The following is a 12,869-nucleotide window of genomic DNA, read 5'->3' on the forward strand; positions in this document are numbered from 1 at the left end:
CGTGATAAATAAGTGTCGGTAAACATCACATAAAATCTAATAGGCCAGGGTGAAACTATTTAAAAATAGAAGGCATTAATTTAAATATGCTTCGCAATAAAGTACCCGCATTTTTTCATTGTCCTAATTCTAATCACAAGCTCTATATCGAGATCCATCTCTTTAATTCAGAACAAATCTGATCTAAGCATAATCACCTACGGAAGTGTAATCACCTATGGAAGACATATAATCGTCAATGGAACTTGAAAAATTTAGGTACCAAGTATAGAATCGTCTCCGGAGACGCGGACAAATGTCCAATTTTTTGTATTGAGAGAATGGGAATAGTCAGTACTTGTTGTATGTGTTTTGCCTTCTCCCAACGGAAATTGTAGTATTAATATAAACAACTACATTACTGCATATTAATTTACACTTCTGACAACTCGGATTACATCTACCTCATCTCGGCCGTAATAAAAGCAACAAAGAACGATACACAATGACCAAATTCCGGCATAAACCAGATACAGTCCATTTCCTGATCAGAGGTAGACGTTTCCACCCATCTTTAAGGTTTGTGGAAGCACAGGTTTCCCAGCGAAACCGAAACAATCATATTACAGAGATGATCTTGTAAAGTATGATCTTAACGAAATACAATTTCCAGCTTTTGCTAATTCAAAAATAGCCAAAACCACTTGTTACAATTTTATGAATATACAATAGCTGTTTAAATAGGCAATTTGAGTAGAAAAATTTTTTATAATATACTTTCATTGTTCTGAAATTTTAATTATAAACTTAAAATAGGTTTTGCATTGAGACTTAATAAAAATATGACTAAATATGATTTTTTACTTAAAAATTGATTACTTTGCGAGGGACTAGAGACTTACCAGAATAGAACTGCAAGCTAAATAATCAATTATTCTAACTACTGAGACATAAATATTCTTAATGAATGCAATATGAATAGGGCTAGTGTCAGGAAACCTTACTAAAAATAGTCTTGATTGCTGGATGTATCTATTAATTTCGAACGCAAAGTGAGGATGACACTAAATTAAAGAAAAAAGAAAAAGAAAAAATCCGCCACATTTCAATAAATCTTTTATGGCTATGACGGCGCAACACGGATTTTCGTTTGGGAGGGGGGGGGGTTACAATAAAAAGATGCTTTTTATTGATGCTGGATATATAAATTTTGATGCTTTTTAAAAGCATCAAAATTTTTCTTTGTATGCAGTTTTACAACTCAGACAAAACTTTTAAAGGGGGGTGCACACCTGGTACCCCCTTCCCCCCCTGCGGATTCGGACCTGAAGGCGATAAGTAGCAAGGAAAGCAAAGTCATCCACGTCTTTTAGTGTAGAGATAAAAACAGGTAATTGTTATACTTGGCTAAAACCCGCAGGTAACATCATCCAACAAGAAAATGACGAAATTGTAAAATCTGATCAAGAATCGAACACAGTTAGGTCTTTCAGTAGGGGCGCCTATTCACGAAAACGTAAGGGGGACAGGGATGTTTTCTTCAGTTTTAAATAAAGATACAAAATATATGTTTTTCGAATTCTACTATTTTTTTAAATTACTTTTCCAAAAGTTAGCTGTTTTTATACATTTTTCTTTTTAATTAGAGCTAGTAATTAAAACTAGTGGTAGACAACGATTATTTTTGGACGTTCGGCTAGCGACCTTTTACTTAGCAGGCACCAAAAGGATATAAAGTTAAAACGGTACTTTCGCATTATCAGGGCCCCACTAAAGAAGTCCAACAAGAGATGCTACAGTCAAACGGGAAAGGCACAATGAAAAACCCGTCTTTAAATAAAAAAAACAAGTTTTTTTTAACTGAAAGCAAGGAGCGACATTAAAACTTAAAACGAACAGAAATTATATTGTATATGAAAAGGGTTGTACCCTCCTCACTGCCTCGCTCTTTACGCTAAAGTTTTTCATTGTTTAAAAAAAAAGAGTCGTGAGAAACTCAAAACTTTAGCGTAAATAGCGAGGCGTTGTGGAGCAGACAGCCTCTTTAATAGAAGGACTAGTTTCTGTTCGTTTTAATTTTGAATGTCGCTCCTTACTTTCAGTTAAAAAAACTTGTTTTTTTTTATTTAATTTTTGATCATTTTTGAATAGATGCAGGTTTTGATCTTGGCTCACCGTATATGAATAATTAAAAAAAAAATGCGCATATTAATTTACTTTTATTTGGTTAAATGGCTTTCTCGAAACTTATTTAATTTTATTTACGAACGTTTTTATTAGAAATAATTATACATAACTTGCGAATTAACTTACATAACGAACTTCTATATTCATAGATTTTTAATACGTACATTAGGAGGTTAACCCCCTAGTCAATACCTTGCTCTTTAAGCGAAAGTTCGAATTTTGTTCCAATTCTTTAAAAATGACCGCTTAATCACAAAGGCCGTTAATTGGAATAAATAGCTCTTATGAAAGTACTAAGAAATCTTTAGATTAAAGAGCGAGGTATTGACTAGGGGGTGAACTCAATCATATATGTAATATTTTCTGTTCGTTTAAAGTTTTTATGTTGCTGCTGTTGCAGTTGAAAAACTTATTTTTTTATATTTCATTTCTGATCTTTTTTAAATAATGCTGGGAAGTCCGGCGTCCCGTTCATAGCAAGATCCCTTCCCCCATGAAAACATCCTTCATGGTAAGATCCTCCCACATGACCCCCGACCCCCCCCCCACTACCAGTAAAAATCTCCCCTGAAAACGTCTGTATACTTCCCAATAACCAATACTATATGTTAACATTGGGTAAGGTTCATAACTTTCAGCCCCCCCCCCGGGAACTTCGGGGGATTAAGTCATCCTAAAAGACATACTTAAAATATTTTCGAACATGCTAAACAAAATGGCTATCTCAAAATTTTGATCGGGTGACTTTGGGGAAAAAATGAGCGTGGGAGGGGGCCTAGTTGCCCTCCATTTTTTTGGTCACTTAAAAACGGCACTAGAACTTTTAATTTCCATTTCAATGAACCCTCCCACAATATTCTAGGATCACTGTGTCGATAAGATCACCCCTGGAAAAAAAAAACAACAACAAATAAACATGCACCCGTGATCTTTCTTCTGGCAAAAAATACAAAATTCCACATTTTTGTAGATATGAACTTGAAACCTCTATAGTAGGGTTCTCTGATACGCGAAATATGATGGTGTGATTCTCATTAAGGTTCTATAATTCTTAGGGGGTCTTTTCCCCTTTTTTTGAAAATCAGCCAAATTTTCTCAGGCGCTTAACTTTTGATAGGTGGGACTAAACTTAATGAAATTTAGGCTATACATTTGAAGTCAGCATTTAAATGTGATTCTTTTGATGTATCTATTGGTATTAAAATACCGTTTTCTGGAGTTTCGGTTACCATTGAGCCGGGTCGCTCCTTACTTACAGTTCGGTACCATAAACTGTTTGATTCTTTTTTTTTTGATCCATCGATTGCGCATCGTTAGCTAGAAGATAATAACGGCCAGTTGATATAGTTTTTTCCACTCTCCGTAGAAAAATGTGTTTGTTTCTGAAAATGTATGATTGATTTTAGGAACACGGAAAAGAAATTTGAATTTGTTATATGAAAAAAAAAAGGTCATGTTATTTACAACTTGCAACCCCTAGTCCGACCCATTTTCGGTAGTATATTTGCTTCTTAGGAGATATGAGGGAAATAGACTGCGAATTTTTTTTAGTACCTCCAGGTCAAAGACTATTTGATATAATTATATTTCAAAATTGAGCTGAAGGGGGTGGGGGAAGGGGAACTGATGGGTTTTCTTTTTTAAATCAGATGAAAGAAAGTGGGGTTTTTTTTTTCGTTGAAAGGTTAGAAGTATGATTTTTAATCACTTGTAAAATAATAAAAGCTTTGACGTCTACACCTTTGACATGTGCTGGGCACGTCATGTTTACTGTTTGCAACCTTGGATGAAATCTACATTGTAAAAGCTAGCTAAACCCTTTAATTTTTGTAGCCCTCATTTAGTTATTCACCTTCGAATAAGCCTTTTTGAATTGTTTGTATCAACTTTGTTTAAGGTTCCGCCGAGTTAATTCTTTTCAAAGAATTCCTATAATTTTAGCGATTACTGTGACTTAGCAAAATCCCGACTTATACCAATAGTAACCCATGCACGGGTAATTAATACCAATTCATTTTGGGTTGCCTTTTCTCACGGTAGCAGAAACAGCTCACCTAAGAAAATATGACTTAATTTACTTCATTTGCATTTACAATGACCACAAAAACTTGGGTGGCCCTCTTGAAAACTAGCGACGATTAAGACGTTCGCTAAAATTGTTCAACTAAATGTTTGAAGATTCCTATGATCTAAGTTAAATGGAGACCTTAAGGTCCTTGGATAAGTTAATTTCTTTGGCATGGGCATAAAAACGGACACTGAATGACGTTTTGCAACTATCCAAGTAGTAATTTTCTATTTGACCGCGCCAATTTTAACCACTGGTATTTTGGCTTCAACAGGAAGCTCTTACGTACCTCATCTGAAAAGCCAAAGAACATGATTTAGGACAAAGAATCGAATGAGGGGATTTCTCGTAGGGGACCCCTTTGTATTCTGAAATGAAGCGACAAACTAGCAGTCATATGTAATAGATAAAGCAACTCAATAAAGCAGAAATATTATTCTTAATATGTTCAAAAATTGCCAAAGTTAAAGATTGGGTGGTCCCAATAACTATTTTTTAAACACATTCATGGGAGCCCATAAGGGAGGGGGGCAGGGTGGGTGTCCGCTCCCCCCTGGCTAAATGATGCTGGCGTATTTTTGTATTTTTGTTCTGATATTTCTATTATATAGCATTAAAAGTACCAATTAGACGAGGTTTGCCCCCCCCTGGAATTCAGCTTATGGGCGCCCATGTGCACATTATAACGCTTCAATGAAAGCACAAAATGCATAAAACTAACATCTAAACGCCAATAAAAAGGCACAATATATAGGCAAATCCTACGTTGCGTATCGTGATCAGGATTGCCACCCGCTGACAAAAACCACTAGAATTTAGTGATTGTTTGGTTGATTTAGTGATTTTCTTCAATAATCTAGTGATTTATGTGCTGATTTAGTGATTATTCTTTTAACACAATATAAAAAATCACTAGAAATAGTGATAAATCACTACCCTGATGCGCTAATATAACGTAGGAAGCAGACAATCTATAAATATAATGTTTCATCATGAATGACATGCTTTTTGGTGCAATGAATCTCTAATTAGAGTGTTCCCTTGATACCTACTTCTATGCAGAAATTTAACTGTTTATGTATGCCTGGGGCTCTACTACCACTTATCTTATCTATAACTATCTATAGCTCATTTTAAAACTATCTATCTATATATATATATATATATATATATATATATATATATATATATATATATATATATATATATATATATATATATATATATATATATATATATATATATATATATATATATATATATATATATATATATATATATATATATATATATATATATATATATATATATATATATAACACAATCCTCAACCTTTATTTCATTATAGACCTAGAAAGCGGTATTGAACCACATTTTTCGTATAGCCTATTGTTTGAAATACGGTCAGTCAGTCGGGTACCCAGAACAATCCTTAAGCAATTTCTCTGGAAAACATATAGCATTACCCAACCTTCTGAAAAGATGAAAACATCTTTTCATTACCCAACGTCACCTTTTCATCTTCACTTATTACTAGCCTTAGTGACTTAGTCTTCCTAACATTAATTTTCAAACCAATACTAGCACCCTGAACTCGCAAAACCTCTAAAACTTCATTCATTTTGCTCACACTTTCATCTAGGATGCACTTTCATCTATATATATATATATATATATATATATATATATATATATATATATATATATATATATATATATATATATATATATATATATATATATATATATATATATATATATATATATATATATATATATATATATATATATATATATATATATATATATATATATATTTATATATATATATATATATATATATATATATATATATATATATATAGTTTGTAGTCGTAGTTTGGTCATTAAATCTTACAGGGTAATAAATAAAAGTTCAAATAGGGATAAAATCCTTTTAATAGACAGTGATGTAATAGAAATTCACAAAAATACCAGATGACGGTCACTGTATATGTGACCGAAATATATGGTATTTTTGTGAATTTCTATTACATCACTGTCTATTAAAAGGATTTTATCCCTATTTGAACTTTTATTTATCGTCATGGAAAGGCAGTGTGGTCTCCGAAATTACTTACAGGGTAAAAATCAATTCACAATTACAAGCAAATGAATAGCGTAATGCCCAGGGCTTTTAGAATAGAGCTTGCTCAATTATGAGACTGAGCATCATGTGCTGTGCGTAGTAGTTGGAGAATGTTGAGGTGGGAGGGGGGAATATGTGCTACAGCATTAGTGGTTGATCTGCCAAAAATATCCGAGTGTATAAGACATTCACCTTCGCCTATCCTAAGGCCTGTTTAAGCTATACTACTGTCGTCTGCAGCAGTTCATTGCTGACGATTGTAGTAAAAGCCAAGCACCAGCACTTAATCTGTGTGATTGTTTTGCGTGTGTTTATTTTTTATAATGTATTGCGTAATGCTGTTAAATTCATCAAATAGCGTGTTTGTTAAATAGTTACTTTTCTTCACTACTGCTTGAATAGCACCTACTTCAATAGCATCCCGTCTCCCCCTCCCCAATAAAAATACTGTAGCTATGTCCCTGCTCATACCCTAGGGGAAGGAAACATGAAATTAGTTGATATAGAATTCATTTACTCAGGCCGGAAGGATGGGGTGCCTAGCCAGAGGGTAGGACTCAGGATAAATAAGTAAGCAGCAAAGTCTTGCTTAAGTTGGGGAGTTATTAAAATAGAATGCTAGCTGCTGCTCGTTTTATGACTAAACAACCCATGTAGAACCAACGGATGGAGATAGTCGTGACTCAGACGAATTTCAAACAGTTCATGGTAACGACCTGTAAGCAAGGAGCGACCCGGCTCAATAGTAACCGAAACTCTATTACATGGAATATTGATACCAATAGATACATCAGAAGAATCAGATTTTTATGCTGATTTCAAATATATAAGTTTCATCAAGTTTAGTTTTACCCATCAAATGCTACGCGCCAGAGAATGTTTGCCTTATTTTTAAAAAAAGGGGGAAACAGCTCCTAGTTACGCGCCTGAGAAAATTTGCCTTATTTTCGAAAAAAGGGGAAACAACCCCTAAAATTCATAGAACTCTAATGAAAATCACACCATCATATTCAGCGTATCAGAGAACCCTACTAAAGAGGTTTCAAGCTGCTATCTGCAGAAATGTGAATTTTGTATTTTTTGCCAGAAGAAAGATCACGGATGCGTGTTTATTTATTTTTTTTTATTTTTTATTTTTTTCCAGGGGTGATCATATCGATTAGTAGTCCTAGAATATCATGAAAGGGCTCATTCGAACGGAAATTAAAAGTTTTAGTTCGATACTAATGTGATCAAAAAAACTGGAGGGCAACTTGGCCCCCTCACACGCTCATTTTTTTACCGTAGTTACTCAGTCAAAAATTCTATTTATTCATTTTTTTCAGTATAGTCACCAATCCAATTCATATGTCTTTGAGGATGAGTTCCCGGGGGAAGGGCTGCAAGTTATAAACTTTGCCTGTTGTTTATATATGGTATTGGTTATTGGGAAGTATACAGGTGTTTTCAGGATGAATTTTTTCTAGTGGGGGGTCTGGGTCGGAGTAAGGGTTATGGGGGAGCATCTTTCCATGGAGGATATTTCCTTGGGGGAAGGAATATTTCCATTACGGGGGGGCCAAATTTCGCGGCATTATTTAAAAAACGACCAGAAATTAAATAAAAAAACAAGTTTTTTTTCAACTGAAAATAAGGGGCAACATTTAAACTTAAAACGAACAGAAATTATTACGTATATGAGATGGTTAGCCCCCTAGTCAATACCTCGCTAATTAGCCTACGCTGAAGTTTTTTAGTAGGCTACTTTCAAAAGAGCTATCTATTCTAATTAACCGGCATTTTGATTCAGGGGTTTTGATTCGAACAAAATTCGAACTTAAGCGTGATTGCGAGGTATTGACTAGAGAGCGAACTCCCTAGTATACGTAATAAAAACATACGAATATAGAAATTCCTTACGTAAGTTAATTCGTAAATTACGTCAGAAAAAAAATTTCGAGACAGCAAATTAGCCAAAAAAAGGAAAATAAATATGCAGATTTCTTTTCAAATATTCATTTACGGCTAGCCAAAATCAAAGCAGCACTAATTCAAATACATTCAGAAATTAACTAAAAAAAAAGTTTTTTTTGCTGAATGAAAGGAGCAACATTAAGGCTTAAAACAAACAGAAATTATTCTGTGTATGAAAGGGGATGCCCCCTCCTCAACGCCTCCCTCTTTACGCTAAAGTTTGACTCTGTCTCGCAACTTTGTTTTTAAAACAATACAAATCTTTATCGTAAAGAGCGAGGCGTTGAGGAGGGGACAGCCCCTTTCATATTCAGAACAATTTCTGTTCGTTTTAAGTTTAGATGTCGCTCCTTACTTTCAGTTAAAAAAAAACTTGTCTTTTTTAGTTAATTACTTACAGCTACGGGAACAAATACACAGGATCTCAGGTAGAAATCTGGAATTATTATTAGGGGAGTTTTGTGCCTTGGTGTGTAGAAATAAGGTTAGATGGTATCCTAACCTGGGCAAATTTAAGGTAGGAGAAGAAAATAGTATCGGCTACAGACTGCTAATATTTTGAAGGTGCAACAATCTAGTTATGGTCAATACAGTATTAGTTAACAAAATGCCCCATCAGTTTAACATGATCCTATCGTAATGGCTAGACGGCAAATCTTATTGATTATGCTGTTGTAAACCGAAGACTGCCAGAATCAATACAAAACACTAAAGAATATAGGAATTAGCTCTTTACGCTAAAGTTGTTTATTGCTTTAAAAACTAAAGTTGTGAGACAGAGTCAAAATTTAGCGTAAATAGCGAGTCGTTGTGGAGGGGACAGCCCCTTTCATATACGGAACAATTTCTGCTCGTTTTACGTTTTAAGGTCGCTCCTTACTTTCAGTTAAAGAAACTTGTTTTTTTTTTATTTAATTTCTGGACGTTTTTAAACTAATGCAGCTTTGATTTTTTCTCCCCGTACATGAATAATTGAAGCAAAATTTGTACATTAATTTTACTTTTCATTGGCTAAATGGCTTTTCGAAATTTTGTTCTGACGTAATTTACGAATTAACTTACGTAACGAACTTCTATATTCGTATATTTTTATTAAGTATATTAGGTGGTTTACCCCCTAGTCAATACCTCGCTCTTTGTGCTAAAGTTCAAATTTGTTCCAATTACTTACAGCTACGGGAACAAATACACAGGATCTCTGGTAGAAATCTGGAATTATTATTAGGGGAGTTTTGTGCCTTGGTGTGTAGAAATAAGGTTAGATGGTATCCTAACCTGGGCAAATTTAAGGTAGGAGAAGAAAATAGTATCGGCTACAGACTGCTAATATTTTGAAGGTGCAACAATCTAGTTATGGTCAATACAGTATTAGTTAACAAAATGCCCCATCAGTTTAACATGATCCTATCGTAATGGCTAGACGGCAAATCTTATTGATTATGCTGTTGTAAACCGAAGACTGCCAGAATCAATACAAAACACTAAAGAATATAGGAGTGCTGATAATGATGACAAAAGTAAAGTTCTCCATCTAGTAGAGTCTGGGGTCAATCTAAGGCTGAAATTTAGGATGAGAATTTGAGAGAAACTTTTCTGTAACAGTGGGTTATTAAACTGCAGAGTCTAAAACTTTACAATGTATGAGGTGTCTGGGAAACTCTTAGGGAAACAGTTTTTGAAGTAGCAGATGGTGAGAGGAAAGTTAGGAACGCAGCTATGAATAATAGTGAAAATACTTTAAGCTTGGTAGGATTAAATAAAAAACAAGTTTTTTTTTAGCTGAAAGTAAGAAGCGACATTAAAACTTAAAACGAACCGAAATTATTCCGTATATGAAAGGGGCTGTCCCCTCCTCAACATCCCGCTCTTTACGCTAAAGTTGTTTATTGCTTTAAAAACTAAAGTTGTGAGACAGAGTCAAAATTTAGCGTAAATAGCGAGTCGTTGTGGAGGGGACAGCCCCTTTCATATACGGAACAATTTCTGCTCGTTTTACGTTTTAAGGTCGCTCCTTACTTTCAGTTAAAGAAACTTGTTTTTTTTTATTTAATTTCTGGACGTTTTTAAACTAATGCAGCTTTGATTTTTTCTCACCGTACATGAATAATTGAAGCAAAATTTGTACATTAATTTTACTTTTCTTTGTCTAAATGGCTTTCTCAAAATTTTGTTCTGACGTAACTTACGAATTAACTTACGTAACGAACTTCTGTATTCGTATATTTTTATTACGTATATTAGGGGGTTCGCCGCCTAGTCAATACTCTTTACGCTAAAGTTCAAATTTTGTTCCAATTCTTTAAGAATGACACCTTAATCACAAAGGCCGTTAATTAGAATAAATAGCTCTGATGAAAGTAAAAAAAAAACTTTAGCGTTAAGAGCGAGGTAATGACTAGGGGCGAACCCAATCATATACGCAATAATTTCTGTTCATTTTAAATGTTGATGTTGCTCCTTACTTTCAGTTGAAAGTGTTTCAGTGTTTTTTTATTATTTAATTTCTGATCGTTTTTTTGAATAATGCTGGAAAATCCGGCGCCCTTTTCATAGCAATGTCCCTTCCCCCATGAAAACTTCCTCCATGGGAAGATCCTCCATCGTAACCCTCGACCCCCCCCCCAACTTCCAGAAGAAATCACCCCCTGAAGGCCTCTGTATACTTCCCAATAACCAATACTATATATAAACATTGGGCAAAGTTCATAAGTAGGGAGCTATCATGAGTAACTGGGCAAACACAACTGCTGCCATCTATAATTGAGTCTAACGCTGACAGGCTATAATTTATTCAAGGATTATTGACCCACGAAGGGGGACAGATTTCTGAAAAATTGATTTACATAATCGAGGAGAGAGTAAATTAAAAGTTCTAGTGCCCTTTTAAATACCCAAAAGATTGAGGGCAACCAGACCCCCTCTCACGCTCAGTTTTCTCAAAGTCACCTGATCAAAATTTTGAGATAGCTATTTTGTTCAGCATGATCAAAAAATACAATAACTATGTCTTTAAGGAAGACTTAATCCCCCCACAGTCCCAAGGGAAGGTCTGCAAGGTATGAAAGTAGGGATCTATCATGAGTTACTGGGCGAACACAACTGCTGCCATCTATAATTGAGTCTAACGCTGACAGGCTATAATTTATTCAAGGATTATTGATCCACGAAGGAGGACAGATTTCTGAGAAATTGATTTACATAATCGAGGGGAGAGAATTTCTGAGAAATTGATTTGCAAAATCGGAGGGGAATTATTGATCCACCAAATGGGAATTAAGAAACATTATAGCTTCTTTGATCTTTAGGTCTGAGAGATATCAGGTCTTTAGTGACAGAGATAAGTTGATATTCTATTTTTAAATATGGCTTCTCAGGTCCTTAGGCTTAGCGATAAATTAATATTCTATCGAAGCCTTAATAGAGTAACCAATAAAAACCTTAGAGATGAAGAGATTAACGAGGGAATTTTTTCCTTGGAATTTCAAATGAGAACGCGCAGGGATGCCAAAACAAAAGGAACACGCAGAAATTACGTTTAGGGATTATTTAGGCGAAACCGTTTGAGACATTTTAGAAGATGATTTAGGCGAAACAGTTTGAGACATTTTAGAAGATGATTTAGGCGAAACAGTTTGAGACATTTTAGAAGATGATTTGGGCGAAACAGTTTGAGACATTTTAGAAGATGATCTTAGGAGATGATTTAGAAGATGATTTGGGGTGAAACTCTGTGGTCGTTATAATACACAAGTTCCATTTGAACAGTGTTGTGAGATCTCCTACCCCAACCCCAAAGGGCCCCCGGACCCAAAGGGCCCCCAGGCCCCCAAAGAACCCCCCGGCCCCTGAAATGCCCCAAGACCCCCAATGTTTTCTCGTGGTTTACCTTGTTACTGATACATTCTCTTGATGTTCCAAAGTTCATTTCAGTAGTGTATTTTAGTGGTTTACCATGTCACTGTTACATTCTCTTGATGTTTCAAAGTTCATATTAGATCTTTTTCATTGATTTTGTTTTGTTGAAATGTACGAGTTGGAATATTTCAGTAGTTTTTTGTCGTGGTTTACCTTATCAGTGTTACATTTTCTTGATGTTTCAGAGTTCATTCTAGATTTCTTTCGTTGAAATGCAAGAGTTGGAATATTTCAGTAGTGTTTTGTCATGGTTTACATTGTCACTGTTACATTCTCTTGATGTTTCAATGTTCATTTTAGACATTTTTTTGTTGAAATGTAGGAGTTGGAATATTTCAGTAGTGTTTATTGTGGTTTACCCAGTCACTGTTTCAAAGTTCATTTTGTTTTTTTTCGTTGAAATGCAAGAATTGGAATATTTCAGTAGTGTTTATTGTGGTTTACCTTATTACTGTTACATTCTCTTGATGTTTCAAAGTTAATTTTTGATATTTTTAGTTGAAATGTAAGAGTTACATTATTTCAGTAGTATTTTGTCGTGGTTTACCTTGTCACTGTTACATTCTCATGATGTTTCAATGTTCATTTAATATTTTTCAGTCTTTGAAATGTAAGAGTTGGAATATTTCAGTAGTGTTT

General features: G+C 34.5%; 1 non-coding gene across 1 annotated transcript; it reads right to left on the reverse strand.

Moving 5' to 3' along the window:
• Positions 1-423: 423 nt before the first annotated feature.
• On the reverse strand, positions 424-633 carry LOC148938627 (small nucleolar RNA U3). Its single transcript, XR_016143664.1, has one exon. It is a non-coding gene; the product is annotated as a small nucleolar RNA U3 (small nucleolar RNA).
• Positions 634-12,869: the final 12,236 nt, after the last annotated feature.

This window comes from Artemia sp. Qi Xiang Cuo, unplaced genomic scaffold (genome assembly GCF_049724085.1).
Source record: "Artemia sp. Qi Xiang Cuo unplaced genomic scaffold, ASM4972408v1 HiC_scaffold_3072, whole genome shotgun sequence".
Classification (NCBI taxonomy): domain Eukaryota; kingdom Metazoa; phylum Arthropoda; class Branchiopoda; order Anostraca; family Artemiidae; genus Artemia; species Artemia sp. Qi Xiang Cuo.